Raw genomic sequence first — 27,914 nt, forward strand, 5'->3', positions numbered from 1 at the left:
GATACTTTGATCAATCATATGGAAAACAGCATCTGTAATTTCTTGAAGCTGAGACGCATACTTTATCTCCAAAGTCATCAGAAGAGACTCTCTGAAGTCGGTCAGATTGGGTGAAACTGTAAATACTGGGACAGCACCTATGGGTGACTCTCCTGTGATAATGATACATTTCAAGCAGACTGTAGATGAGGGAAAGTAATTTCAATCTGACTGCGTGCCAGCTCCTTTGAGACCACGCGCTGTAATCCTCTGTGAAATATCTAAGCCAGACTTGGGCTGCCATGAAATGAACATAATTTTCTTGTAAATGCTTTTAACAAGGGCCCAAATTTGAAGCGCAAAGCCAATCTAGCTGTCATCGAGGATAAGCGTGACTGACCTATTTGCATTTTGTTTTTTTAATTATTCTGTTTTGAATCCTAAGGAGATGCATTTATGTTTAATGTGATGTGTCACTGATCCTTGTAGGAAGCAAGCTGTTTGCTTTCCTTGAGGCCTGAAACTATGGATTATTATCTTTATCCAGGCATTTTACCAACTGGCTTTAGTTTAGCTTAACTAATAAATACACTGATTGACACATATTTCCCTTTTGAACCTCTGTTCGACAACCTTTTGTATAATGCTTTGGCAGACACATTATTTCCATAATATAAAACTTCTTCAACTCTGTTGATCGGGGCAAAGCACAATGGCCGCAAAAGAGGAAATAAGTACGCCTACATATAACAAATGAACAATTGGCTCCAATAAGCTCACATTAATTACAATCAATGAAAATGATTATTTAATTATGAATAACATCAAAATAATCAAAATAAGCTAAATCACTACCTTTTCCATTGGCAAATTTAGAAGGGAGCTTTGTTTTGAATATTGTGCAATCAATGCCAAACTATGGAAGCTCAAAGCAGACATACATCCATACATTTTATTTAACTCTGTTCTCCCTTGACTTATTGTCATACTCTTAGGATATTTTTACTGCTTTCTATGATAGGAAGTTAATTCCCTGAGATATGAACTGAATTAACTCATTATCTCAGGAAAACCTGCCGTTGTTTGTTTTCTGAAACAACAAGATAGGCCTACTTAAGTGGAGGTTTCAGGAAAACAACCAACATTTACTTGTTACAAAGCAGAGTCAAATAAATAATACATTTCTGTATTCATGTTCTCTTAGGGCTTCCATAGAATAAAAACGTCGTTTATTTTCTTTTACACTCTAAGAGGCTTCATAACTTTCTATACAATGCTAGAACATAGCAGTTCATACTGTATAAATCAAGTTGATGTGTGATATAAATGACGACTTTGGCCTTTATTGATTGTCACAGATGAAGTTTTGTGTTATGTTCTTATTTTTTTCTCCCTTTCATTATTATGGCCATTGTAGGAACAGGGTAGGTGCCTAGCCTTTTAATGTCGAGCCTGCCACTCCGATTCTTTCCGGCCGCGTCTTTCCCCTCCTTTTCCATGTATTATTCAAGTTGTGACCAAAGAGCTGTGCCGGCTGAGACCCGGAGCTTGTTGACGTCAGCAAACTTCTCCAGCAGCTGTAGCGGCGGATCCGAGGAGGAGGAGGAGGAGAGGGAGTGAGACTGCTGGATGTGGAGCACCGACTGTGGAGCTCCGAGGATCGTGGGCTTTTATTTTTTTTACTACGGGACACTTCGGACTTCTCCTTTCTCCTGCGTAAGTCAAAAAAAAAAAAAAAAAAAATCTCTAATTTGTGTCCCCCGCTCTGCGACTGATATTCTGTCACCGCTTCTGACTAGTTAGCTGTCGAGTTTGTCGAGACTGCTGAAAACAAACCGTCTGTGTTGTAGTGCACACACATTAGCCCCTGTGCGATATGTGCTGTCTGCCGTCAAAAAGTCGAAGTTGACATTGTTCCCGTGGACTGCACGTCGTCTGTTTCACGTTGTGTTAACTTACAGAAATATGCTACATGTGTGTGTCCGAATGGGAAACTCTCTTGACCTCACGGGAAACTTTGTTGCGCAAGTCCGTGCAAGGTGGACTCGGAGCTAACATCTCTCTCTCTCTCTCTCTCTCTCTCTCTCGAGTTTGGCTCTCTGTTTGTTGTGGTCGAAAATGTTTACTCTCAAACCAGGCGTCACTTTTGAGGCTGAACGGGACGAATATCACAAGTCGTTGTGACAATTGTTTTGTTTTATTTTTTTTCCGTTTGTTTCGCTTTTCGCTGTGAGCAGCTCGACTGGGGCTGTCACTTTCATTTACCATTCTGGGTAATGATGGAGGCACATACTGGGATTCCTCTACACCTATTACAATGCCTGTTTCTACTGGAGGGCACGATAGGCAGAGGCAAAAGATAGAGTATCTTCAGTCATTTTTAGTGTTGTTTAAAACATGTGTTCGTGTTTGCTTTGTGTGTCTGCAGCCTGCATGTGCAGTGTGCATGGTTGTGTGTTTGAGAGCATCACTTTTCTTATTTTGTCTGCCAGGAGAGAGATATTGAAACGAGTGATACTTCAACAAGAACAAGGATCTATTAAATGGCATTTAGCTTCCATCTTCTCTTGCTTCATATTGTGCCAAAATAATAGTTTTTTTTGTGTGTTTGGTATCCAACTAGTGGATCGTATTTATAGTTGTCTCCTATTGGATATTGTGAGATGTTAACAACTTTATATTATGATGCACTTATAACAAGCACCTCACTGTGTAGTACTTCGGGCTTGTGTCTCACAGTTCTCATTTCATGGCTGAGAAGTCACCCCTTTTACCAGCGGTTGTGAAATAGAGGTTTTTAGGGGACTTGTTGAAGTCAGCAATAAACATTGTTTCACAAATGTACATGTTCAATCTCCGGTCTGCCTTTTTAGCAGGTCGATGGCGTAACATCCAGCGAACAAGCCTCTGGATGCTCTCCAACGTCTGATTGAATAGCTGCTCTGCAAGTGCCTCATATTGTATGCTGCGAAAATCATCATGAATTAGCCCCGAGGCTTCTACAAATTGCAATTCAGGACAGCAGTTTTTCATATTCCTAGTAGGCTGCCAGCGCTAAAAAGAAGGTGGTCATGGAGATCTGATTTCCAGCAGAGTTAAATGAAAGGCCATGTAAATTAAATGACAGCCATTATTCAGCTTAAACTGCCCCGGTTGCCACATTGTGTTTTTGTCTGGGTTGGAGAATCTTTTCTTCACTGTTAAGCATTAAAGAGTATAGTCTCTGAATGCCATACATTTAGGTATTAACAATATAATATATTATATCCTGATTCAAATGGCTGAATTGTGCCCCAGATCCTTAAACTGTGAATCGTGGTAATATCGACAAAGGAATACTTGTACAATCCTCGTGCGAAATGCCTTTTTACTGCTGTTTGAGGATATAATAATACAACTAAATATATAGATGTAGGTATCACAGGACATAATGCTTTGAACAACATGGCAGTGATGTGAACTCAGGTGGAAAATGACATACAGTCCGTCTCATGTCCCTGTGTTGTGGTATGATTGTTAACCCTTTGAGATCTGTGCTGTTTTTTTCTCCATACACTTCCCCCCTTTCTATAACAGCCATGCCTCATGTAGGCACATAGATGTTTTCAGCAGCATTATATGTTATTGGAATATACAGATTATGTTTTGCAAATAAGAATGATCTACAGTATGATGATTTTTGTATTCATGTGCAGGTTTTAAACACAAGGTAAATGTATGTAATGAGCTAGAGATTGCCAGTTTTATATATTAGTGCTGTAACTATTTTGACCATTGATGCATTGGTTAAACATGGTAACAGCACATCTGCAAATCATGTGACATGTACAGATGTCCGTAGCTGATGTCTGTTTGTTGTATCGTATCAATTCAATGCTGGCATCCAGTTCATCTAACTACAGAGTTAGAGAAGAGGCTTTTTATTTAGCAGGAGTCACCTGTTGGGCAAACTCTGTTCTGTTTTTATGGACAAACATGAGAGAAAATGTTGGCATTGTGAAGGTTTTGCACCAAAAGATGTAATGAAAAATACATCAGTATTGGAACTGGCAATTTTTTAGATTGTTTTGTGGGGATATTTATTTCTTTATTTGAGAGATAGGACAGTGGATAGAGTGAGACGTGTAGGGTGGCGAGAGTGTGGGGATTAATGACCGGAAAGGAGCCACAGGTTGGATTCTAACTCAGGTTGCCCACTTTGACGAGTACAGCTTCTGTACATGGGGCATGTGAGTCAACCACTGCACCACCCACACCCCTGCATCTTAGTCTTAGTATATATTAGTCATATAACATTGTACTTCTGTGTTCTAAGAAACCCACTTAAAAAAACTATTATCCATTCTATATCCTATCTTGTTTGCCTTTCTTTTGCAAATGTAAAAAAAATAAATATGCATGTTTCAAAGTGGCACTTTCAGCAAAGATTTATTTGCATGTTTGTCACACAGTTCCATTGAGAATGATGCTGCATCAGCTCATCCTTATTTGTAATTTAACTTTTTGATCATTAAGATAGGTAAACATGATTACATTTCATTAAACTCTTATGTTCCCATCAGTTTGAGACAGCTTTTCATCCGTTGAAATCAAAGGTATTACTCCAAAGATTAAAAGAGACGGCTGGGGGTTTCCGTAGATTCCGTGTTTTCATCTTGTGTTCAGCTTGACCAAATTATGACCCGGAGAAGAAGCGCTCTGGGTTTGATGCAAATAACTTGCAACAGGTTCAGAGGGTTCAGGGTCTCAGTGCATTTAACACTGGCACACGTGCAGACCGACTCTGGCCCTGAGAGACCTGAAGCAGGATTTCTGCCAGGAAATCGGTTTGTAGTGGTGTGGAGCGAGATCAGTCACCCGCTGGGACGAATCAGATGATTACTGTGTGCAGTTGCTCCTCTGCACATTTCCGCCCCCCAAAAAAACTAATAAGCCTGATATTTAGAACTGGAACAGGTAGTCAGCTTATCACCTCGCCCTTCTGTAGAAAAATTATCTGCATCTATTTAGCTAATTAGGTATTTGTTTCAGTAATTTCCTGAGCAAAATATAGATAAAAAAATACAAAAACACTTTCAAGTTCTGGCTTTTCTGGAAGGAAAGATTTGGCTGTTAATTAGAAGAAAATGCTCTTATAAGTTATTTTTTCACAGGAACACTGACAAATGTCAGCAGGTTTGTAACCTTCACACACTTGGATGACTTAGATGACCCATTTGTTTTGTTATTGGCTGTGTGGTGTTCAGATGTGACTTGGTCTGTTATTAATTTGCAGGATGTTTGGTTTGCAAAGTTAACAAGAAGTGCTTTGTTTGCATTGAATTTGACATAATTCATGAATGAGGCTGGCGTTCATATTTATTGTCTTTATATTTAATGTGGATGCAATGGGCTTACCCGTCTGTTAGAAATCGTGTAGACTAGTAACTTTTAACCCTGGGATTTTGTTCACATACTGATTGATTTCATGCAAATGATTACTTCATCTACCTTGAACCAACTAAATCGTGTTAGGTATGCAGGCAGAGGTTACTCGCATTAGCAAACCGGAGCTCTATTGTGCATCATTTGGGGTATACGTGACGAATGGGTACAAACGTTTTGAATTTTTCTGCAAGTTTGCTTTAGTCAAAATCAGTAGACAGGCTGTAATGACAGTAACGCGTCTGATCAGAGTGTGTCTATAGAAGGCTTTTTGTTGCCACTGTCATGCTCAGTAGTTTTTTTAAGTTACATGACAAACATTACAGAAACGATCCCTGAAGAGAAAAAAAAATACAGAAATATGTTTTCATTGAAATCAAGAAACTTTCCTGTTTAAAGCCACGACACTCTCTTAATAAAAATGTTGTTTTTAAACCAGCAGAATGTTGGAGATGATGGTCTTCTGGTCCCTCTGTTTGTTCGTTTTCTAGTGTAATTGTTTTAAATCCTCTAATAACCATAGGCTGTATAAAACATACACTCAGTCTCAGTGACTTCACTCATTAGTTTCTAAAGAGTTCTGAAGCCCATCGATGGGGGTCGCCATGTTGGAAAAGCTATCTCTACCTCACTTTTGGTCAACCAAGATACAGGCAAAGAGGTGGTGTTGAGGCAGACCTTAAGCATCTTAGCAGCTACAATGGGTCCACCTGTCAGTCAACCCAGCCACACCCCTTTTTTATGCAAATTGAGCGCTTTGGCTTAATAAACTCAAAACTAATTATTAATAAAAAATGGATTCCCTGTATAGTGTCTACCAATAACAACATGACCAACAAGACCAAAACTGTTTTTTGAACCAGCCTGTAAAAGTGTTTATTTCTGCCATTTTAATATGAATGTTAAATGGACTCCCGGGATTTGGAGCCAGACTCTAGTGGACACCTGAGGAACTACAATAACTTGCACTTCTGCATGGGCTCAATTGTTTAACACCTGAGGCTGCTGCTTGCTCCCAACACCAAACTCACACAACATGGACAAACTAACTGATCAAAACAATATCAATAGTTAATCTGCAACCTTGTTTATGAATAGTATAAATAGTAAGTAAAGTCATTGAGGATCTAAAAAAAGTTAGAAAACAGGGCCCTGGTTTTTACATATTGGAATTCCCCTTTAAGAAAACCAGGGTGCTTCTAATAAATTGTTGGCAGCCGACATGTTTACCACTCTCTGGCTGGCTTCAGAGGACTCAGCAGACACTGTATCTATCAGAGCACGGTCACACAGAGACTGATAACATCATTACAATCAGCCCATGTGACCCGTCCCTCACTGTCACAGAAAACTCTATTACAACGAGTCATCTTTCCTCCCAGCGCTGTTTGTTGTCCGATCGCTGGAAAGCTGAAGGGACTTCAGCCTCATACTCAGCCGGAAACATCAAACAGCTTTTTATCCATGATGACTATTGCTACCTCTGGAATCAAAACTGAGCAGGAAGATTACACGGTAGCTTATCGCTGACTCACTTTTCTTATCATCCCGTCTTTGTCAAAACTAAATCCGTCTTATGGGCTCAAATCACACCAGTGACTCGACACAGTCAAGATAATTGATATTTCTGTCTTGCTGGGCCAAGGTGTTGACTCCCACAAATGTCAAAGCCTTCAGTCTCACATCACTGTGATTGAATTAATCCTCTCAGTATTTATTATACATCTTAATTGATCACTGGATCCTCCAAATGAGACAGCTGAGGGAACGTTGTGTCTGCATGTTACCGCCTGTTTTCCATACCCATGCCCTGTTTCCTTTGTTTTGATTTTTCTTGCTTGAGGCCGGTATTGTTCTGTTAAATTGAGACTCTTTTTCAGCTAATGGAACTTCCTCTGATGTGTCCCCAGGAAGTATGTAAAGACTCACAGGGAGACAATATAAATAAATATTCCAAACTCCCACACTTAAAAAGGTATGATTCACGTTTTGATCTGAGCAGACTATAACATTTCTGCAGCTTTCTTCAGCAAATCTCTCAATGAAAGACCAACTTAGCTTACACTGAACACTCAACTCGCCCCACTCCCCTCAGGACGGAGGTACAGAGCAATGAGGTGCAGAAAGGCTCGCCTCGGGAGGAGCCTGATCCCTGCGGTAATAACGGTCCTGAACAAAAGGCCTCGCTGAAGAGGCCAGAATGGGAACTTTTGACTGTTGTCTAACAGTGTTGTGGAAAAGAATTTCCCCTCAGGGACAATAAAGTCTAAAGTCTAAAAAGGACGTTTTGTAATGAATGATGGTGGAAAAATCACTTAAAAAATTAATGGATAGAGGATTAAATTCTGTTTCAACAAATCATTCAATACAACAGAGATTAATGTTAAATTGTATTTTTCTGAGATTGTTAACTGTTGGAATAATTTAAAATATTCCCAGACCAAGCTTCTCCAGTGTAAGTGTTTATTGCTTCTGTTAATTATTTAAAAGCCAAAGAAACATATTTCTACTATGGACTGTTTTGTGAACAAATTGGTCTAATTAGGCTATATTTAGATAAATATGAAGAGTCCTGCACAGTTCCAATTTTACAAACCCGCATTCAACCATACCCGTAAAGCTCTGAACCGAAACTACCGTGTCAAACCGTACCCACCTGGACCCATAAATATAAGATCTGAGTCATGACCAACCCGACCCGCGTTTAAACACAAAAAACCCACTTTAGGGCCTGCGTGTCCACCTGGCGTTTCTTTGGTGCAGAAGAGCACCGGCTGTGCGCTTGGGAGTCCTTGGATGAAGCGCTCGTTCACTGAGAATTAAAGCGCTGCAGGTGTGTCTTATCTTGTCACAGTCTCTTGACAGCTGCATGAACCACATTTCTCCATTGCATTTTTCTGGATGTTTTATACTAGATATTGTTTGTCTTCCTACGCTACGAGCATCAAACGGAGGGTGCTCGCCCTCGTAATTTGTCTGGATGATCAGCTCAATAATAATGACGGACCCACCATCATGGCTCCAATTAGACACAGAGCAAGGAGTATTCTATGGAAACTGACAGTGAGTGTCTGGATTGTTTGGGGCGTTCATTTTGTCTGTAATGTAAATGGCTGGGTATATACACATTTTCTCCTTCTTTGGGTCTGAATGGCAGTTTGGAAACCAGCCTATAGGTGAACTATCTGCACTGACTGGACTGGGGATGTATGTTTTTGTATCTATGTTGGTGTGAACTGTTTCTTGATTAACAGCTGCTCAATAATAGTAATGGCTGCACTTAACAGACATTAATGTTGATAATCATGGAGCTGATAAACCTGTCAAAGATATATTTATGAATGGGTTGGTGAAGGTTCAGCCTACAGTGTTTACTGATCTACAAGAGTCAATGATAGTGCCTGTGTAGTTCTTAAGAAACTGCAATGTTTCATAGAAAATAAACACTTGTCACTGCCTGTTGGGTCAATCAGTGGCTTTCAGAGGTTAGTGTCATACAATCATGTCCGTCCACTGATGTAAAATCTGACTCTAGAAAGTAAACCTAAAACCTGAGACAAATTAAATGAGCCTGCACTATGGACATTTTCCTGTCTGGGCAGATTATTTACAGCGGTTGGACCTGCTCCCTTAAAAAGCCAAATGAGTCAAGGGTAAATAAATCCGCCAGATAAGTGAACGAAACAGGGTGCTGGCCCTAATGAAAACTTTCAAAGTGATAAATGAACCATCTTATTGGCCTTGCTCCTTGGATGGCACATTACAGAATGGAAATGGCTTCTCTGTAAAACACTTCCCGAAGCTGTGCCCAAAGGTGTCTAAACATCATCAGCATGTGTCTGTGTCTTTAAGACAGCACTTTTGTCCTCAGGTTGTAATATGATTTTAGTGTTATGATGGAGTGGAACGTAAAAACATACACGATGAGCATGCCGATTGTTCACCTGCCTGTTTATGCAATGAGAACCTTCAGTTTTTACTGCTAGCACTTTGAAAGGTCAGCTTCAGAACAGTCACAGCTGAAATATGCTGGGTGGCAAAACTCAATTGTCAAGGGTATTGGTAACACAAAGGAAGGCAGCAGCAGCAAACCAAGGGGAACAATAGTTTGGTCTGTACTAGTATGTTTTCAGGTTGATCTTACGTCCATGCCTGCTCAAAAAAAATCTTCTGTGCAATATGATAATAACAGATGTTCTAATCAGACACTGATGTACAGTTACATTCGTTTAATTTTGACAGGTAATATACTAGTGATGATTCAGCAAACTGTATGTAACGTTGCAGTAGTAACATTTTGGTGCAGAAATACTGTAAGTTCAACTAAAAACACGTTATCATTCAAAGATGTTGGAACATGGTCTCTGTGTAAATACTGATATTTTACTGTAATGATATTTCTGAAATGTGCTCTCAAAGTCTAATATAAATCAAGTAATCTCTTTTCATAGATTCTGTCGTTGCTCTCTGCACATGGAGAAAAAGCCGGACAGACATCATAATGCCGAAGGCTCTCAACAAAAACAGAATAATCTAAATCCAATACCATGTTTGCATCAGTTGTCAAACCTTGTATACACAGTTTGAAACACACAGGTTGTCATATGTTTAACTGTGTCATTAGACATAAACCTCATTCACTCAGTTGTATTGCCTGCGTTTGGTGTGGCACTTCTGCATGCAGTATTGACTGTTATCAAATGTAGCTCCGGTTAATGGCTACTGCCATTCTGACATAGTACTCTATTACCAGGATGTAAACCAGCACAGGGAATAGAAGATAGCTTCTCATAGTACCTTAGTTGATAGTATTTTGGTAGTTAAACTGGCATATGCATCATTACATTGAACCTGCAGGACTGAAGGCTGGCAGTGCTAACGTTAGCCTCAGTAGACAAATGAGTTTGACATCACATACACACTGACACTGTGATTCCATGTTTAGCCGTAAAACATAAATTGTGCTAAATTTTGATGTTATCCAAACGTTTTATAACTTTACACAAGTTACTAAAAGTTAATTTAAATTAGCCCTCAATGTCTTCTCAAGAATAAACAAAGGTGTGAAATAAAATAAAATAAAATTATGCAATATAATGATTAAAAATAATACAACATTTCTATTGGTCAACTGATAGGACAATCATTTTGAACCCCAGTGATGTTGCAATGAAATTAATTTGAACTTTCATTTAAAAATACTACACTAGAGTTTTGAAACTAGGAAAGGATAGTTGTATACTATTTGAAAAATGACTCTTAAGCTACTGAATCATTATTGCAGATTAGTTTACTGACAATAAATGACATGACTTCATTTCATTTCATTTTTATTTGTTCCGTACATCATAACACACAACGTTTTCTGTGAACGTCGTTTTTTCACAATTTTATCCTAAACCATGTTCGGAAAAGATAAGGGAGAAGAATAAATCTTACCTTACATATCCTTAAACATAGTGAAGATTTTGGTAAGATACCTAAAACTTAGAAATACACAGCAAATTTGAATTACAGTTCTCTTGAAACTGGAGTTACCCTCTGAAAGTCTTACCTCAGACCTTTTAGCATTAATCGCAGTGACAGCCGGAGGAGAAGGTGAACGAATATAAAAGGTGCTTTTGTATTCATAGCCACCTGTTGCCATTTAACATTAGCGGGAAACGTCTCTCACTGTGTCTGGGATAGGTCAGATTGATCTTGTAAGTAAATCACAACAGAGACAAGGGGGAACTGATGACGAGATGAAATGAGCAGGGGAGCTGACGAGAAGAAAGCTCCCATCAGCATCATTACATTATTGCTTTCATACTGCGACTTCAGACCTCCTTTTGATTTGAGGCAAATCACAGCCGCTGATTTGATTTAATGGGGTCTACATTTTTGGCTGTGTGTGTGAGGCTGCACTGTGCTGTTTCTCCCTCTCTAACACATTGTCTTCTTTGTCTGAATGCAAAAGCTAAACTGGTATGAAAACTGATATTAGTCATACATTTGTGCTTGTTAAGAGTTTTTATTTGCTTCTGTATTGAAATTTGTTTTTTTGCTGTTTGATTTTAAGCATGTATGGGTAATCGTTTTCCAAATTTAGTCAAATGAACTGTAACTTTGTGCATATTCTTGTGTCACTGGATGGTTGCTCGCGGCTGCATATAAATGAGAATTGTGTGCCAATGGTTAGGCGTTGATAACTTTATACATTTTGATTAAAGACAGTCTCATGCAGTGCAATTTCCTGATGCTTCTGCTTCTTGGAAGAGATAATGGGATGGGAAACATGGCTTCTCACAATTAGCTCTCGGAGCTTTCAAAATGTGATAATGCATGTAACTATAGCTCGTCACAGCAGACGTGTGGACTGAATGCTTAATTGGTTTGCTGTTTTGATGTTTGGTATCATTTCTCACACCTTCCCGCTTATCTTGACAGGGAGCTCCAAGACATGCTCGCAGGAACTGACCTTTAATTTGTTGGGGAAATCAGAGTTATTAAACTCAGCACAGGGTGAGGCATATTGTTGGCTGAGGAGTGAATGTGTTTTTCTGCATTTGTGTATTCCTTCAGCTCTGGGCATAATCAAGACCCTGTGGCAGCGTGTTTGACTCATGGCTTACTCACACCGCAGTAGAGGATGAGCTATATCCACTTAGACAACAAAGCAAACTTCACTTATTCACTAAGTTCAAACTTTCCATGCAAAAATTTTCTGGCTACAATTCAATTGGATGCAAAGAAGTATTTATAACACAACAAAACTGTGGACCAAGGTGTAAAAAAAACGTAACCATTAATTTTTGCTTTTTTTTATCAGTTCAGCATCAGTGCTGGTTGCATCACCACTAGTATTTGCAGTAACTAGTAGTGTATTGTTACTTTTCAACTAAAAATTACAATTAGAGAAATTTAAAAGCACCCGTTAGTCTTTACGCAACTTGAAACAGCTGACACCTTCATGGGATTTAGATGTAATTCCATCGATTCGGCGGGGAAAGTAATACTAACGTCAGCACAGCATCCTGGGAGACACGTGTAGTAAACGGACACACAGGCTGATGATCATTCAGGTGTGAGCTTTCTGTCTTGGAAACACCAACACCGAGTTAAACAATAATAATAATGAATAATATTTCCATGATAACAAAGTGCAATGTTGATACAAACAGTGCAATAATCTTGAAAATGTGTGTATATATTCCATCTGACTCTTATTCGTGTAAATATTTCTTGTACCTATTATTGAAATATTACTTACATTCCTATTCTATTTGATTAATATATTTATTACTATATTTCTACTGCCATATTGTATATTTTGGAGCAACTGTAACGACCGAATTTCCCTCTGGGATTAATAAAGTATTTCTGATTCTGATTCTGATTCTGATTCTGATTCAATAGAATATAAAGGTTAGTCATAGTCTTTGTGCAGGAATAGTAATTCTAATCTCATGAAGCACCGAGCTAAATAACATGCTTCTGTAAACCGTATTCTTCCAAAGAACACATAAAGTAGTAAAATTATGCATCCTTAAATCTGCTCATTAAGTCCTGGTATGAACGGAAGTATGGATATTGGTCTGTGTGTTGAGAGCTGCCAGGTAACCTCACACAGTGACCTTGAGCAAGGCACTGAACCCCCAAAAGCTCAGGATTGCCCCCTGTGTGCAGCCCCCTCACTCTGACATCTCTCCATTAATGAATGGTCTAATTTGTGCACGTGTGTATTTTGGGCCTTTGTGTGTGATTAGCATGGCTTTCAATAACAGTGAAAACCTGAATTTCTCCTCTGGGATTAATAAAGTATAGCCTATAAATTAATTAAAAATAAATTAAATTAACGATTCAATTAAAAGCTGTTTTTTTTTTTGTTCAAGTTGATCTGTGTGGAGAATTTGATATTACAGTTGTAGAGCAGGAGAAACATTTTAGCTTTAGAAACTTCACTCTTGAACAGAGCCCAGATGTGCATCTGCTTTAATTAATTTAATTTCATTGACGGATGGCCAGTGTGACCGTGCCAACGTGTTTAAATCAGGCAATGATAGAAACTCCTTAAGACTGCCGACTATGTAGAGCTTTAACCAGAGAGGGTTGAACTTTTCTTTCCTGCTGGGTTTTTCAGTTTTCGCTGTTTTCTTCACTGCTGTATTTGTGTGTGCTCTTTTGTTCTCCTGTTGGAACTGTCATAAAGTCTCTGGCTGTGTTAGAGCGGTAATGTCAACCGAACCCCGTCTGCTGATTTCCATGTACAGGGGCGTCGTAGTGGGGGGAAAAGTGGGACTGACTACCCAGGGCTAAAATTGTCTGAATAAATAAACAAACATTGAGAATTCCTTTCTGGAAAAAATGTGGCATGTGTCTCAAAGGCCCCTCTCCCCCCTTCTGAATGCGCAGAATGGTTTAGTCCGCCCTGCACCTCTCGACTGAATTGATCTATCGGTGGTCAGTTGAGTTAAGAGTGAGTGATGTGGCAGGCTGCAGATTAAACCTGTTGTTGTTAGAGGAATTCAGCCAAAAATATCGTTTGGATCATATTTGTGTTTTATGCATAAATTCATCATATGAATCCCCTTCATAGATAAGACTTCACATGACCCTATTTTATAAAAATATTACATAGGGGTAAAAAAGAGTCCACTTTGGAGCGATTAGCGTCTTTCCCAGTGAGCTACAGTAACATATGTGATATCAACATATTCTTTGTAAACTGTCAATTCATATGATATCAATGTTGTCACGCTAGCATCAAAACTGAGTCCGTGACTTCTGCCCAAAAAACAACATTTGTTGTATAAGGTGAGACAAATGATAATGCAGTGTAAGAAGAATTAAAGTCAGAACTGAGAAGAACTATTACAGCCTCATTTTGAAGTCATGCTGACAAGTGTGGTAGAATCTAATTCTGATTTATTGTATGTTTACAGTTTATCATTAATGCAAGTAGAATTTTTTCTTCAATAAGATCACTTTATACAATAAAAGCCTTTACCACAATTTCCCAGTTTGGGATCAATAAAGTAATTCTATTCTATTTACAACATTAACTATAGCAAGTTAATAAGTAAAATAATGCTGCAGGAAATGCTTCAAATGTCTGAAAGGTGCATTATGTTACAAAGTTTAAATTATTTTTAAACTATGAGGAAATATTACAGTGATTATTTATCTTCCATTTTCAGGGTGTAAAACAAAGCATAGTTCAATGTTTGTATGGGTCATTTGTGTGATGGAGGTGCGGTTGTAGAAATTTTCCGGGTTAGTTTGGGCCGTGATAGGGGCCCAATGTGATATCTTTTCATGGGGCCCGGAGTTCCTGGCGGCGCCCCTGTCCATGTATAAACTAGAGCTCAATCTACAATCCACACAGGATCTGCCAATTATAGCTCATAGCAGATGTATAATGGAGTCTAATTCATGTGGGCTGAAAGATGACGGGTTTCTATACACAGAACTCATGGATTGTTTGGATATCATTTACAAACAGATCAGAGGCATTCAAACACCTCAAAGTTAAACATCAATTGAACTTAAAAAAATGTTACAGAAAAATGCTAACCTGTGAATTTGTAAATATGAAATCTCAGCCATGATGGAGGGAATATTAATAAAATTAGTACAAATATCAACCTTGATTTCATATTGGTGGTTAAAGGCCATGTGATCTCATGATCAAATTTCTCTTACATCTGTTCAGCGGTATTTTTCTTTTGGCAATAAGAACAATTTCATTTATGATGGACAATCTTCTCTCACTTTAACCCTCTTGTCTCTGTTCTTACTGCTATTGCATGAAGGGTGTTTAAAGTAGCATGCTCTCTGAAACTCTGTATAGACCAAAAACTGAAATGTACAGAGGCATTCTTTCTGTCAGATAATCATCATGGAAATGTTTTTTTTGCTTATATTATTTAAATAATTGGCCCCAGGTTGAAGTACATGACATGTACATTTTCTGCATGTTTTTAGAGCAGATTTAAATTCTGCAAAGATAGGAATGCTCAAGCAGATTCTGTCACTGCGAACTGTCTGCATGGGAAGTTGCAGATGGCAGGCACATAATGTATTTTATGCAAACATTACACTGTGACATTTCTTTATTTATGAAGGAGCAGTTGGCTACAAAGCCCGGGTATCCCATCCATTCACATAATCTGGCATAAAAAGGCCTCCCTGTGCAGCCTTGCATCTCTTGTTAAGTCACATACAGATGAAGGCTTCAGATATCTGCATGTCATCGTACCATTGCAGATTGTGTTCGGCTTTTAACGGAGCTGACAAACAGCATTTAGAGCTGACGGCGCTGAGCAAATCAGACAGGGAGACGGGCTAAGGCTGTCAGCGTTGGTGTTCCGATTGGCTGAGGCTTTAGAACTCATGTCTTCTTGATCTAACACCGACAAAGAAATCAGTAGCATATGCCCGTCCAAGGCGTCCCCTGCTAATTTAAGAAGCCATCCCGACGTGGGCGAGAACAGACCGCCTTTTACCGCTCTTTTATTTCTTCATGAGTACCATTAATTTCAAGGGGCAGGCCCCAGTGCTTTGCAGCTGGTATTCTTTATCCACTCCAGACAACATGACTGCTCTGTCCTCCTCTCGGTAATGAATTGGCGAGAGTTATATGTGTTTTATTGGTATTGTTTCGCACTTTAGCAGGGAGGCTGATTTCTCTGTTCCCTCTCTGGGTAAACTGCATATCTCATCCTCGCAGGCCTGAATAGCATTTTATGTGTGCTAGATGTTATGCCAAGGCTGCAGTCTGGAGTAAATACTCTACAAGTACATTATTTATTTTCCCCCACACCATCAGCCTGGAAGCTTCCTCCATAAAGATCGTTCACATTAAAGCTAATTAGATTTATTTGGGCTCATTACAATGCCGCCTCCAAGCACAAACACTCTGGATTTTAGTGTTGTTCTATAACCGTTGTTTTTGCTTTAAGTTAACTACGGCATAAAACTTATTTATCACATTGACATTTACTGGGCTGTCTCGTTTCTGACACTTTCCAACTTAGGTTGATTTGTTCTGTGGTCACATTACAAACAAACAAAATATATGTCAGACCTATGAATGGCTTTGCATCCAAACAAGTGCCATCGGCCAACTTTATTGCGGATATGTGCAAATATAACTAGGTTTATTTAATATGTTGTATTTATATACAGTTTATTTTTACATTCGTTAATTTCTAAGAGATCAACAAAATACATTTGTTTGCATGTTATCTATATATCTCTAAAGATCGCAAAAAGATATCGGCCGATTTATCGGAATTGGGTTTTTCTTTTCTCTCATTCATATTGTTATCGGTATTGGCCGCAAAAATCCCATATCGATCGGGCCCTACTTTACATAGCAGCCTCTGCTATCAGTGTGTGAATGTGTAGGTGTGACATGTGAGATAAAAGTGCTTTGAGTGGTCAGATGACTAGAAAAGTGCTTTACAAGCTCAAGTCCATTTATACCATAATTGTCACATTTTTTCACTGAAATTATTTACACAAGCAATGATAAACTGAACTCAGACACTGGTTTGAGTGAATACCACACATTTGAGCAACCCTTTATAGTTTTATTTCTGTGCCATGCATAAATTCTTTCCCATTCCAGGGGATGAGGACAAACTTCATATAACAAAATGATTTATTTCATGTCCTCCAGTTATAGAGTTTTGCAGTGAATCCTCATAAAGAGCCTTGTTTCCCATCTCCCAGGAGTTCTTAAAAGATCCAAACTTGAACTCGATCTAGAAACATCATCCATATTTACAAAATCAACATCTGTTTTTTTGTAACCTGTGGTCATTTTGACTATTTAGCGACTGTATGCTGCTCTCTGTTCAATAGCCTTCCTCTCGTGTTTAGGACTGCTACAGTAGATTGTTAGATCCTTTTTGCTAAGCTGCTTTATGAGTCTGAAAATGAAACGAACAGCCAGACACAGCTGAAACAGTAAAGTTCAGAAAACTTGTAAAACTGACGCAGTGACACTTTAAGGCTCTGTTAATCTGACAGGAAGAGACATGTTTTTATATTAAACTTATAAAGGTTCTCTTCCAGACTCATTTTATGTGAGAAATATATCAAGTTGTGTTTAATGCTTCTGAATAATAAAAAAAAAGTCAGAAATAACTTTATTCACATCAATTTAAGAGAATGAGAAAGCTCAGTCAGTCTATGAAAGTAAGAAGTCCGTGTTTTGTATATAATCTAATAATTTCTTAAATTACATCTGGGCCTTTTTTGTCTTTATTGGATAGGACAGTTGAAAAAAAGGCAGGGGTAGGGTGAGCAGGGGATGACATGCAGCAAAGGGCTGAGGTTTTGAGTCCATGGCCATGTCAACAAGGACTATATCCTCTATACATGGTGCGCACGACATAACCTCTTGGCCATCCAAAGCCCCATAATCTGATGATTTTAAAGAAAAAAGTGTATAAATATTAATTATAAGTCATGCCTGCCACTGAACAAGAGTAGAGACCCTGTCGTTGCTCATATAGCGTTCATTAAGAGTCATAAAAAATAAAATATGATTTTGCACATCAGTTTTGAGTAGGGATGGGAACCGTTAGTTTGTATTGCTTTTGATGCCATTATCAAACTCTTTAAAGATCCAAGTCCTTATCTAGAACTATCTAGAACAAAGTTAAAAAGGTTGTATTTACTGTTTCATATCTATTTTCAATTGCTGGGACAGATTTATCCTCCAAACAACCAAATTATTGAAGTATCTTGTCAAAACCTAAATTTGCTTATTCTTGACGTTATATTTGAACACATCATGATTACTGACCCGAGCAAGAACACACCATAATGTTACCTTATGTCACCTGGTTTAGTTAAGTAACTAGCTTTGAGCCTACCATTTTTTTTAACTGGATTTTAACATTGGTTGTTATTTTTAACTAATAAAGTTTGGGTGCGCTTACCACCAATGTCTTAAGTAGAGGAGGAGGATGACTGCCTGGCAGCAGCAACAGCCAATAATATGCATCAACAACCTCAGCTGCTCAGATTTTTTCAACTTGAGAACAGTCGAGGACACCGCATTTTGGTTTAAAACATGCTGATGGACTTGAGGTTGTGTTCCCCCCCTTGCAAAAACTGATGCATGTTGTGCACCAGCGATTTAGTTAAAATTAAGTGACTTGACTCAAGATATATAACGTTACAGTACTCATGAGACTCCATAGCAGAATTGATGAGCTCAAACAGTATTGATTCCAGGTTTGGATCCCCAACACTAGTTTTGAGTCTGCTTTTTTAGATATTGAACAATGACAGTCTTACATAATTTCAGTGTGTCTGCTCTTTTTGTTTTAGTTCCTTGCTCTTCCCAGAGAAGAAAAGCCTCACACCTCATTTGAAGATCGATTGGTTTAAATACAGATTGGTTTCGGCTTCTTGTCAGTTTGCTTTATGCAGCTCCCCAGCTCGGTTGGAGGGTTGCTTGTGGAGCTTGTCTGGCAGGGTAGACGAAAATGAGGCCATTTTTTCACTGAGGCCAGTGAGGAAATCTAGTGTGTAATTGCTCTACTAACAGCCGTCCGGTTCAGCTCTTTGTGCAGCAGCAGAGATACAGACCTAGAGAGGGACCACTCAGATGCAGGCTGGGTGGATAGGGACTCAGCTACAGTGGCTCAAACCGTTCTGTAGAAGTTATTATAATATGAATTAATGCCTGGATTATGCATCGCACTTCCCTCACAATCATGACTGAACAGATAAATACTTAATCTTTGTTCGATTCTCTTCTTCTGTCTCCATCTTAAGCCAGAACATAGCAAAGTCAAAATGACTTTTCTTTTATAAAGAAGTACGATTAAGCTTAAAACTGTGCATTACCCATAATCGTCTCTCCAATTGGACACTCTCAGATGACCTCTAATTTTGTGTCAAATCTGCCCACGCCCAGCAGCTAAAAGACAATTAACAGGCAATTTTATTACACCAAAATCCCAGTTCAGTCAACTAGAAGCTTACTGTATTTTCTGCTATACACATCATAGCAATCTTCATAGGTAGACCGCTGTAATTTTGAAGATAATTACTGATCCTTGCGATGTGTAATTCAATTCATGAAAAGTCATTATCACCTGCCTCTGAAAACATCCAGATCTTTTTTGTGATTTATTAAGATTTATTTTTGGGCCTTTATAAGAAAGACAGGATAGAGTCGGAAATTAGGGAGAGAGAGAGTGACTGACATTGGGAAAGGTGGGATTAGAACCCGGGCTGCCCACTTCGAGGTCTACAGCCACATGGCGTGCGTTAACAGACCACTAGTGCCAACAGTGACCCCAAACCTCCAGTTCTTGCTTTACATGAGCCATTAACATGTATTTAGTGTGTAGCACAGAGTGAACATTTAGAGCAGCTTCCAGGATTGTCAGAAGAGTTAAAAGTACAGTCTGTTCTCTTATTTTAAAAATCTCTGGATCACAGTCCAACATCTACTTGGATTTTAAATTAAATCAGAGGGTTTTGATAGTCAAAGTTCAAAGTTCAAAGAGAGTTACTGTCATGTTGGTATCCTTTGCCATTACTTAAGAGTTGATACAGGAATTGTACAAATTGCGCACAAAAGTCTAGAAATGACAAGGAGGTCAATTTTCTTTTAAACAAAAAGGTGGAAGATATAAAATCCACTTCACTCTTACAACAGATTTTTCCTGAAAAAACTCCTCTTTAGCCCTCATACAATGCTTTTTTCATTTTAACGATATTTGACGTTAACTTCAATACTTAACTTGGTGCATTATTCAACGGTACCAAACTTTAAACTTTGGGGATTGACTTGTCTAATCTTCTGTGGTTCTTGTGTTTCAAATACATGGGCCAGACGTGGCCATCGAACAGGCTGGGGGGGGGTCTGGCACAATGTAGTTCCTAGAGCAACTACACCGCCATGGCTACAACTTTGTGTTCTATAATCAGTTTTGTTGGACAATTTTTTTTTCTTGTTTTCCTCAATCAACTTACACAACTGCAAGTATTTATGAAAGATTATTTATTTTGTACAAAGGTCAATCAAACTAGCGCTGCTGCAGCTTGATAGCATTTGCTGTGGTGACATGGCGATGAACGAGTATGTTTGTGTGGACAATGAATCCTGAACGGTGAACCACACAAAGACAGATTGTTTAAAGCAGTTCCTCTCTTAATGCATGAAAACCTTGACTGTTTTTTGGTGTGTGTGTGTCTTTTTACTGTGAACTTGACTTTATTTTAAGATTGTATCAGCAATTTAATTCACATTCTAACACATCCTATGTGTGTTTCTTGCCTGTGTGTCTGTTTGGAAAGCTTCTATCAGTATGGCTACTGGCTAGCATCCAAGCTAATATAAACACTAGACCAGGATGCCAGTAAAAATAGCAGTGAATGAGACAACACCTGCAGGTTTGTCTCAATGAATCAAAGTTTAAATAGCTGTTGAAATGACCAACACACACACATACATCATGAAGAACAGTAGCAACAGTATGCTGTGACCATTCTTGATTTTTTTATTTGTCAAAGACATATTTTTGGCTGAAGTAATAATACTGTCAGATTTTCTTATCAGCACCTAATCTTAATTGATTTATTGTGATAATGACCTTAAACTTTTAATTACATTCTAGCAGAGTAGTCTCATTTTGGAGAATGAACAAATGCCAAAAGTAACAAATGGCGCTCTAACAGCTTTGTCTCTTTTTAATAGACTATCATTTAGCAGCAACAGCCCTTTCTTTAATCACTTTAAAAACACCGCTTTGAAACTTCCCTTGTCAGGAAGAAAATTAGAAGTCAGACAATTCAGAGAGTCAGCCGAGGTCTTTAGTCACACTGCTGTGACAAAAGGAGTTCCAGTACTCGAGGGAAAACAGAATACGAGGGCTTAGAGCCCTGCTCGCAGTGCAAATAGCCTGCATTTGCATTGGCATATCTTTTTTTAATAATTCTGTTGACCGTGCTGTGGGATGTGAGAGTGTCCAGACAGTCCAGACTGATGTTTGTCTTCACTGACAATTCCCATGAATGAATATTATAATTAGGGCTGCCCCATGAAACTGATTATTACAACCACAAGTTCAAAAGATCACAAGTCCTGTATTTGTTAAAATGTAAGCATTCTTTGAGTGTAGCTGTTTTGACATAAGGCTTGGGCAGATTGACAGTGTCGTATATCTTAATGAAAAAAGACAATGAAGTGCTGTTATTGCCAAACCCATTTGCCCCATTTAATGACCTCTTTACAACTTTGTTAAGTAAAGATCAAAGATTGATAAAAGGAGGTTGTTGAGACAGTGATTGAGGAAAAAAAGGTAAGGAGAAGTCAATGATCCCTTTGGGATCAGTTAAATCTGATTGAACTCGCTAAATTCTGTGTTAAATATCTAAGAAGATTCCTCCCACAGCTGAGGCTCCCACTGTCTGACTAATGCACCTCCTCTATCCCAATACAAACACAAACAATGGCTATTCACACTTCTGTCATCTCAACAAAGCACACATTTCTCCCATCCTTATCTTGACCTTTAAAAGCTTATGTCCTAACTTTATCATTGCTTTGAGCAGGCAGCGGGCTCATCTTCTTTTCCTCCCGGGCTTCTTTCTCCTGCCATGCTTTGCTGTTTCACCCCTGATTGTGTCCCCTTCATCTGTCACGGCCTTCTCGCTGTCTGAGAGGAACAGACAGTGATGGATGCTAATCACTTCGCCCGTGTGCCCATCCACCCCTCTGCAGCGTCAACAGGCTCAGCCCAGGCTTCCCCCTTTACAGCCCATGAATAAATGAGCTCCTCTCCACACCACTGTCACTGGTACTAATATACCTGTACACCAATAGTGTTGAGTTCAGACACACAGGAACCATTACACTTGACATTTAGGCTAATGCACACATTAAAATGTTTTTAAAAAATGCACTGATCTACCAAATCCGACTCCTCATACTCAAAACACATTGCACACACCTTGTTTTCTGCAGCTTTCTCTTTGATGTGAAATACAGAGAGCCTCTTTGCTGGGCTGTAATCTGCTCTGCTATTCATAAAATGCAGGAAATGAGCACTTTACAGAATCAGAGGCATGCGGAAATATCCAATATTGATCTTTCTGTGGCCCCAAGCCATCTATTTCCTTAACTTAAAGATGGAGAGCCGGCGAGGACAGCTCTCCTGATAAAACCACCTCGAAATAAACACTTTGATCATGGCAGGCCTCCTGTTGTGTTTGTTTGCACACATGGCTTTGTTGTGATTATTGCTGAGATTTGTTGCCTTCAGTAGTGGTTTGAAATATTTCTGGTTGGCTCATTTAGATTCATGTTGCACAAAAACTGAAATCTATCATATAACTTAATGTGACATAGATGTGTAGTTTCTTTATGTTTGGTGATGTGGCATTCATTCTTTTGAGTGTTCACTGAGTTATGTGGTTTCTCATAAAGAAAATCTAAAGAATACAAACATGCTGGTTTCACACTTTCAGATATTGTGTGTATGTGTGATGAGAAATGAGTGCAGTCGGGGTTTGGAATACAGAAATCCATTTTCAGTAATGAGCTGCTGAATGTCTTTGTCAGGAAACATTTCAAGTAATTAAATATTGATGGAAATCAGCCACATGGCAGCATTGAGCGAGAACATCAACCCTCTCAAAGTGATGACTGATTGCTATGGCCCTCCACAAACTTGGACGTTGAACATTTTTACAAAAACATGAAGTGTCTGAAACTTCCATCAGACTGTCTGGAAGATATAAATAATTCCCCTGGGTGGCACCGAGTTGCCATGTTGTTTGAGTTGCCCATTAGGACAACTGCATTGAAAATATGACCAGCTGCATCTCACAATTATTTTCACATTCAACTTGTGTGCTGTCATTTTCTTGATGGTTTAAGATATTGTATATGGTTAATAGCAAGGAAAAAAGCATAAGAAGCAAATGACTGTGTTCAAGAGATAAAGATGATGTTACAAAGTTGTCTTATTTTGTCCAACACACAATTCAAATCATCTAAATGGCCAAATTCTTTACGTTCTCAGATGCGCTCGGTTGCAGGAACATACCATGAAAAATAATTCAAAGACAAGAAGCTGTGATTGTGTTACAGCCAATGTAGAAGTAAATCCTCCACATTCCTACATTATTTGAATTGTGAAAAATAAATCAATAATCCATGGCACACTGAAAATAACTTTTCTGTGTTTTATTGTAAGCTATTTTCAGTGTGCCATGGATTATTGATTTATTTTTCACAATTCAAATAATGTAGGAATGTGGAGGATTTACTTCTACATTGGCTGTAACACAATCACAGCTTCTTGTCTTTCTTTGGGAGCCATGAGTTGGCAAATCTGCAGCTCACTAAGTCTGATAGTAACCAGGTTTACGAGGCAGTGACGTGCATTGACCTGAATCTTATTCTAAACCAGAGCTTTGCATTGATTCAGCTGGCACCACCCTCGTGGAAAAGTGCCACCGTTATTTGTCTTTTTTATTCCTGAAGGGTGATTCATCCAGGCCTCGACATGACAGGTGATGAATATGAATTGTAGCAGCACCGTCGGCGAGCACAGCATTATCATTTATAAAAGAGACGCAGCAGTGAAGCGAAGAGCTTCATATGTGGGCTTCTGTAAAAACTGTAATGAGTCACTTTTTTAACAAAAGTACAAGATTTCTTTCTTTCTTTTTAAGAGATCACAGTTCCAGGTCACAATTGAAAAAAATAAATAAAAATGAAATCCTTCTCTTCAACAAATTAACTTATCTGTATTTTCTAACACCTACCCCTCACCAAAGTAACAGGAACATGTCAGTTTGACTTTGGGCTTCGTTCTTTGACAAGGACTTCCTTTAAAAGTAAAAGTTAGGGCTTTAGTTGTTTTGACTTCTGCAACGACGTTGATCAAAAAGCTTCATTTAATAAAAACCCAGCAGGGAGGTTACTTTTTCTACAAGGACACAACACAAGTTAATATTTTAAAGTTTTGCTACTGAGCAGCTGTTCCTTACAGAGTCAGAAAGGTCATGTGGAATGGGATTCATATACTGTCGATCATAATGAATTTGTTGCTGCTCACAGGGATTAAAGTTCTCAATCACTGTGACAGATATCCATCACCCGGATAATTTTATGGAAACCTGGAGGCCGTATGTGTGATCGATGCAGATCCACAAGGGAAGAAAAAGGCGAGGGGGGAGATCACATCAAGATACAAAAAAATGCCTTTTCAATGTCAAATATATTAATGTGAGTCTGGTAGCAATCTAGTGGCATTCAATACAGATGTAACAATCAGAGCTTTAATCGTGTCTGCTAAAGTATACCGAGGTATATATATATAGAGGTACATATCCTTTTAACTCCGATACATTTATATCACATATTAATCAACATAAAGTTACTGTGTGGAACTTTGGGTTTATGTCATTTTTTACATCCCGTGTGGACAACCCAGTACCTCTTATCCCTTTGGTGATTCTGTCCTGTACCTGCTTAAGTGTTGTTTTTAACAAGAAAAATGTCATCCTGCTTTCCTTTAGCAGTCCAATCTGTCACTTGTTGAGAATCTTTGTCGTCATTCTGTAATGGACAGTTTCTTCTTTTTGGCCTTGAGGTATTCTTGATGCAACTAATTAGCGAGTGGTGTAAAGATAAACTGATCTTTAACTCTCAAATGTTACGGCGTCTATAACCCATGTAGGGCTAAAGTGTCTGACCTTGGGGTGTTGTTGGGAGTGATGGCTTTTGTGTCATGGTTCATACATTTGAGCCCAGTTACTAAAAGGTAAATACAGCATTTTCCCAAGAATGTACCAGAAATACTCACTCAATTTAAAAACAAAGTTAAACAAGAACTGTGTAAAGAAGTGTTTATCACATTCAAATGCATGAATGTCATGATCAACAGGTAGCTTGATGTATGACAATCACAGGGTAATTTATGAAAAAATGTTTTTTTTATTATTTCCACAATATAATTTCTTATTCTTTCTCATTTATATTTAGATTGGCTTTAATTTGTACCTCTTGGAGGAATGAGGTACTTTGTTTTCAGTGTTGGCAGTGCTCCACAAAGTGAGATGCACAGAAGAGCTTAGATTTCTGGCAGTAACAAAATGTATTTCTTGCTCCAGCTATCTGTCAGAGTGAGACACCAGGACAGGTGTGTGATAAAGACTTCACATTGTAGAAATAATCTCAGAATATGTTTGTACAGTGGGGCTTGTTTCTTGTTTCATTGAAAAGTGCTAAACAGACATTTTATTTTTAAATGAGACATTGTCTAACATTTCTTTTCTCCACTTACAAATCACTTTATTCTTGAATGCCTGAGAAACAACCTACATGTGAAAGAGATCATTTATTTCCATCTGGGGTTGCTTGATGCTCTATAACACAGAACACCTGATTTAAACTCTGCTTTCATTCTTCAGCAGAGGGATTCTGAGCTCACTTTAAGAGGAATCCCGGCCTCAGAGTTGAACTGCTAAATCTGAAGATGTGTTGCGCTTCCTTAATTACCCTCAAGGCTATTTCCTGTCACAGCCACTCGGTACACTGACAGAGAAGGATGGCCCCTTGGCAGATTGCTTTGGCCACTGGCCCATACATGCATTGAACTTAAAAGTTGGCATGAGGTCTGTCTTCTTGTGTGTGAGCGGAATCCACACCAGTGGAGTTCAGTTCATGAATCCTCCATGTGAGGCTGTGCAGAAATACACTCAAACTTTTTAATATGAATGTCTCCACCATACAGTTATAAGGTCAAAGCATGAATTTTACTCTGACAGGATGTAGAATTCAGCCAACCCCTTCAACACTTCAAATGCTACAAAACGGTAAAATTGTGCCGACATTGTTAGTTCTGCAACTTCTTATGTCATTTTTTGGGAGTTTTTTTTGGAATTTGTGAAATCCCTTAAACTGTTTTGACCTATCCAAAATGTGTTACATATTGTGCCCTAAATAACTGCAAAATTCAGACATACATTTTATCACACAACAAGAGGAGCGAGACGTTCATCATATACTTAACAATGTTCAAAGTAATTTCTAGTTTGCATGAGCAGCCCAGTGATACTTTTGATTAAACTTAGGTTCAATGCTTTGGGCAGCCCTCGACTCACTTCCTCCCATCCTTCAGGTGTAGCTGCTAAAATTAAACAATCAGCATTACATTGTGTCATTAACATCCTGTATGTGTGGTCATAGCATTGACCAGCCAATGCAGCTGATAGAGGGAGTTCACTCATTTTAAAAGAATTTGGTGTAATCTACCTTGAGCATCATGTCGGGGTGTGTGACAGCAACAGCGTCTCCTGTTTACATGCAGGGAAACAGACACTCTGCATGCACAGACTGTTGTTGTGAATAAGCCGGGGAAAACGAGACCACTGGTGTTTCTGTTAGCATCAAACAACGGAAAAGTGACAGCATGACGTGCTTCAGCATCGCACATCCTTTTTATAACACACCTGTTTTGATTTTATAAACAATACTAATATCCATAGTTATTCACATAGCTGACATGATTGACAGGTGGGCGCAATGTAGCAGTTCGTTGAGAGGCTTAAAACCCGCCTCAGCTCCAGTTCTCAGCCTGTTGTTAGGCTGACTGACAGTTTGGCTGAGACAGGATTTCCAGGATGGCGGCTTCTGCTGATGAGCCTCCAGAGTCCCCTGCAGGAACAGATGGGTGACATCTATCAGGCTTCATCCATTAATATTTACAGTCTATGATCATGACCATTGATAAGGTTAATACCTTTATTGTAAAGCAACAAGTCACATCTAATCCAAAATGCTTACTGCTATCACTCTCAGTCCAGGCTTTGGTGAAAATGACTCAAATGTTGCTGAAGCTGCAGGTTGGCTTAATGGTGATTATGAAGAAGAGCTGGTGCCATGTTAGTGTTTTCAGTACACTTAAACTTCAGAAAGCTAAATGTAAAGGTAAAAGAGAGAACAATCACACAGTTGACCCGTTACACACTTCAGACAGAGGTGCTCTATCTCTTAAGTGTTTGCTATTCACACTGTTTGATCTGAAATGCCCCTCATGGAGTGAGATATTGGAGGCCATAAATGTACTGCAGAAATGTATTTTAGATTACTGATGTATGCAAAGTATCTTCTTTTGAAGGAAATGTAAAACTGAACCTTGATGTTGGATTTCACCACACTAATGGCAGAAGGGTTTTCAAATTCTCAATATGTGAAGTATAATAAGCTAAAAAATAATATTAGATTGTCTTTAATGTTTGGTTTAGTGTACATCATGTATAAGACGTCCACTCATTTGCACTGATGGCTTTCAAATCAAGGCCGTATTTCTTCATGTAAAATATTCATTGTTATCTCGATTTCAGGATGTATCATTCACCCCAGTTCTCATGCAGCCATGTTTTCAAGTGTTTAAAAAAAACAATCTCTAATCCTACTGAACATTGTTATGGGTCAAACTTCCCACTTTCAAAGCATTTCCCCTCTTGTGTCTTTCAGTGGA

The 27,914-nt window shown here is 38.7% G+C and overlaps 1 protein-coding gene across 4 annotated transcripts in view; it reads left to right on the forward strand.

The window, feature by feature from the left end:
- Positions 1 to 1,538: 1,538 nt before the first annotated feature.
- The window catches only part of LOC132987066 (PTB domain-containing engulfment adapter protein 1), an 89,699-nt gene continuing 63,323 nt past the window's right edge, over positions 1,539 to 27,914 (forward strand). For 2 of the 4 annotated variants that reach the window (XM_061053866.1, XM_061053862.1), the window contains exon 1: positions 1,539 to 1,695. The gene's annotated coding sequence lies outside the window, so the exon portion shown is untranslated. The remainder of the gene's footprint in view (positions 1,696 to 27,914) is intronic. The other 2 variants (XM_061053867.1, XM_061053865.1) reach the window with 2 other exon arrangements.

Source organism: Labrus mixtus, chromosome 13, assembly GCF_963584025.1.
Source record: "Labrus mixtus chromosome 13, fLabMix1.1, whole genome shotgun sequence".
Taxonomy (NCBI): Eukaryota; Metazoa; Chordata; class Actinopteri; order Labriformes; family Labridae; genus Labrus; species Labrus mixtus.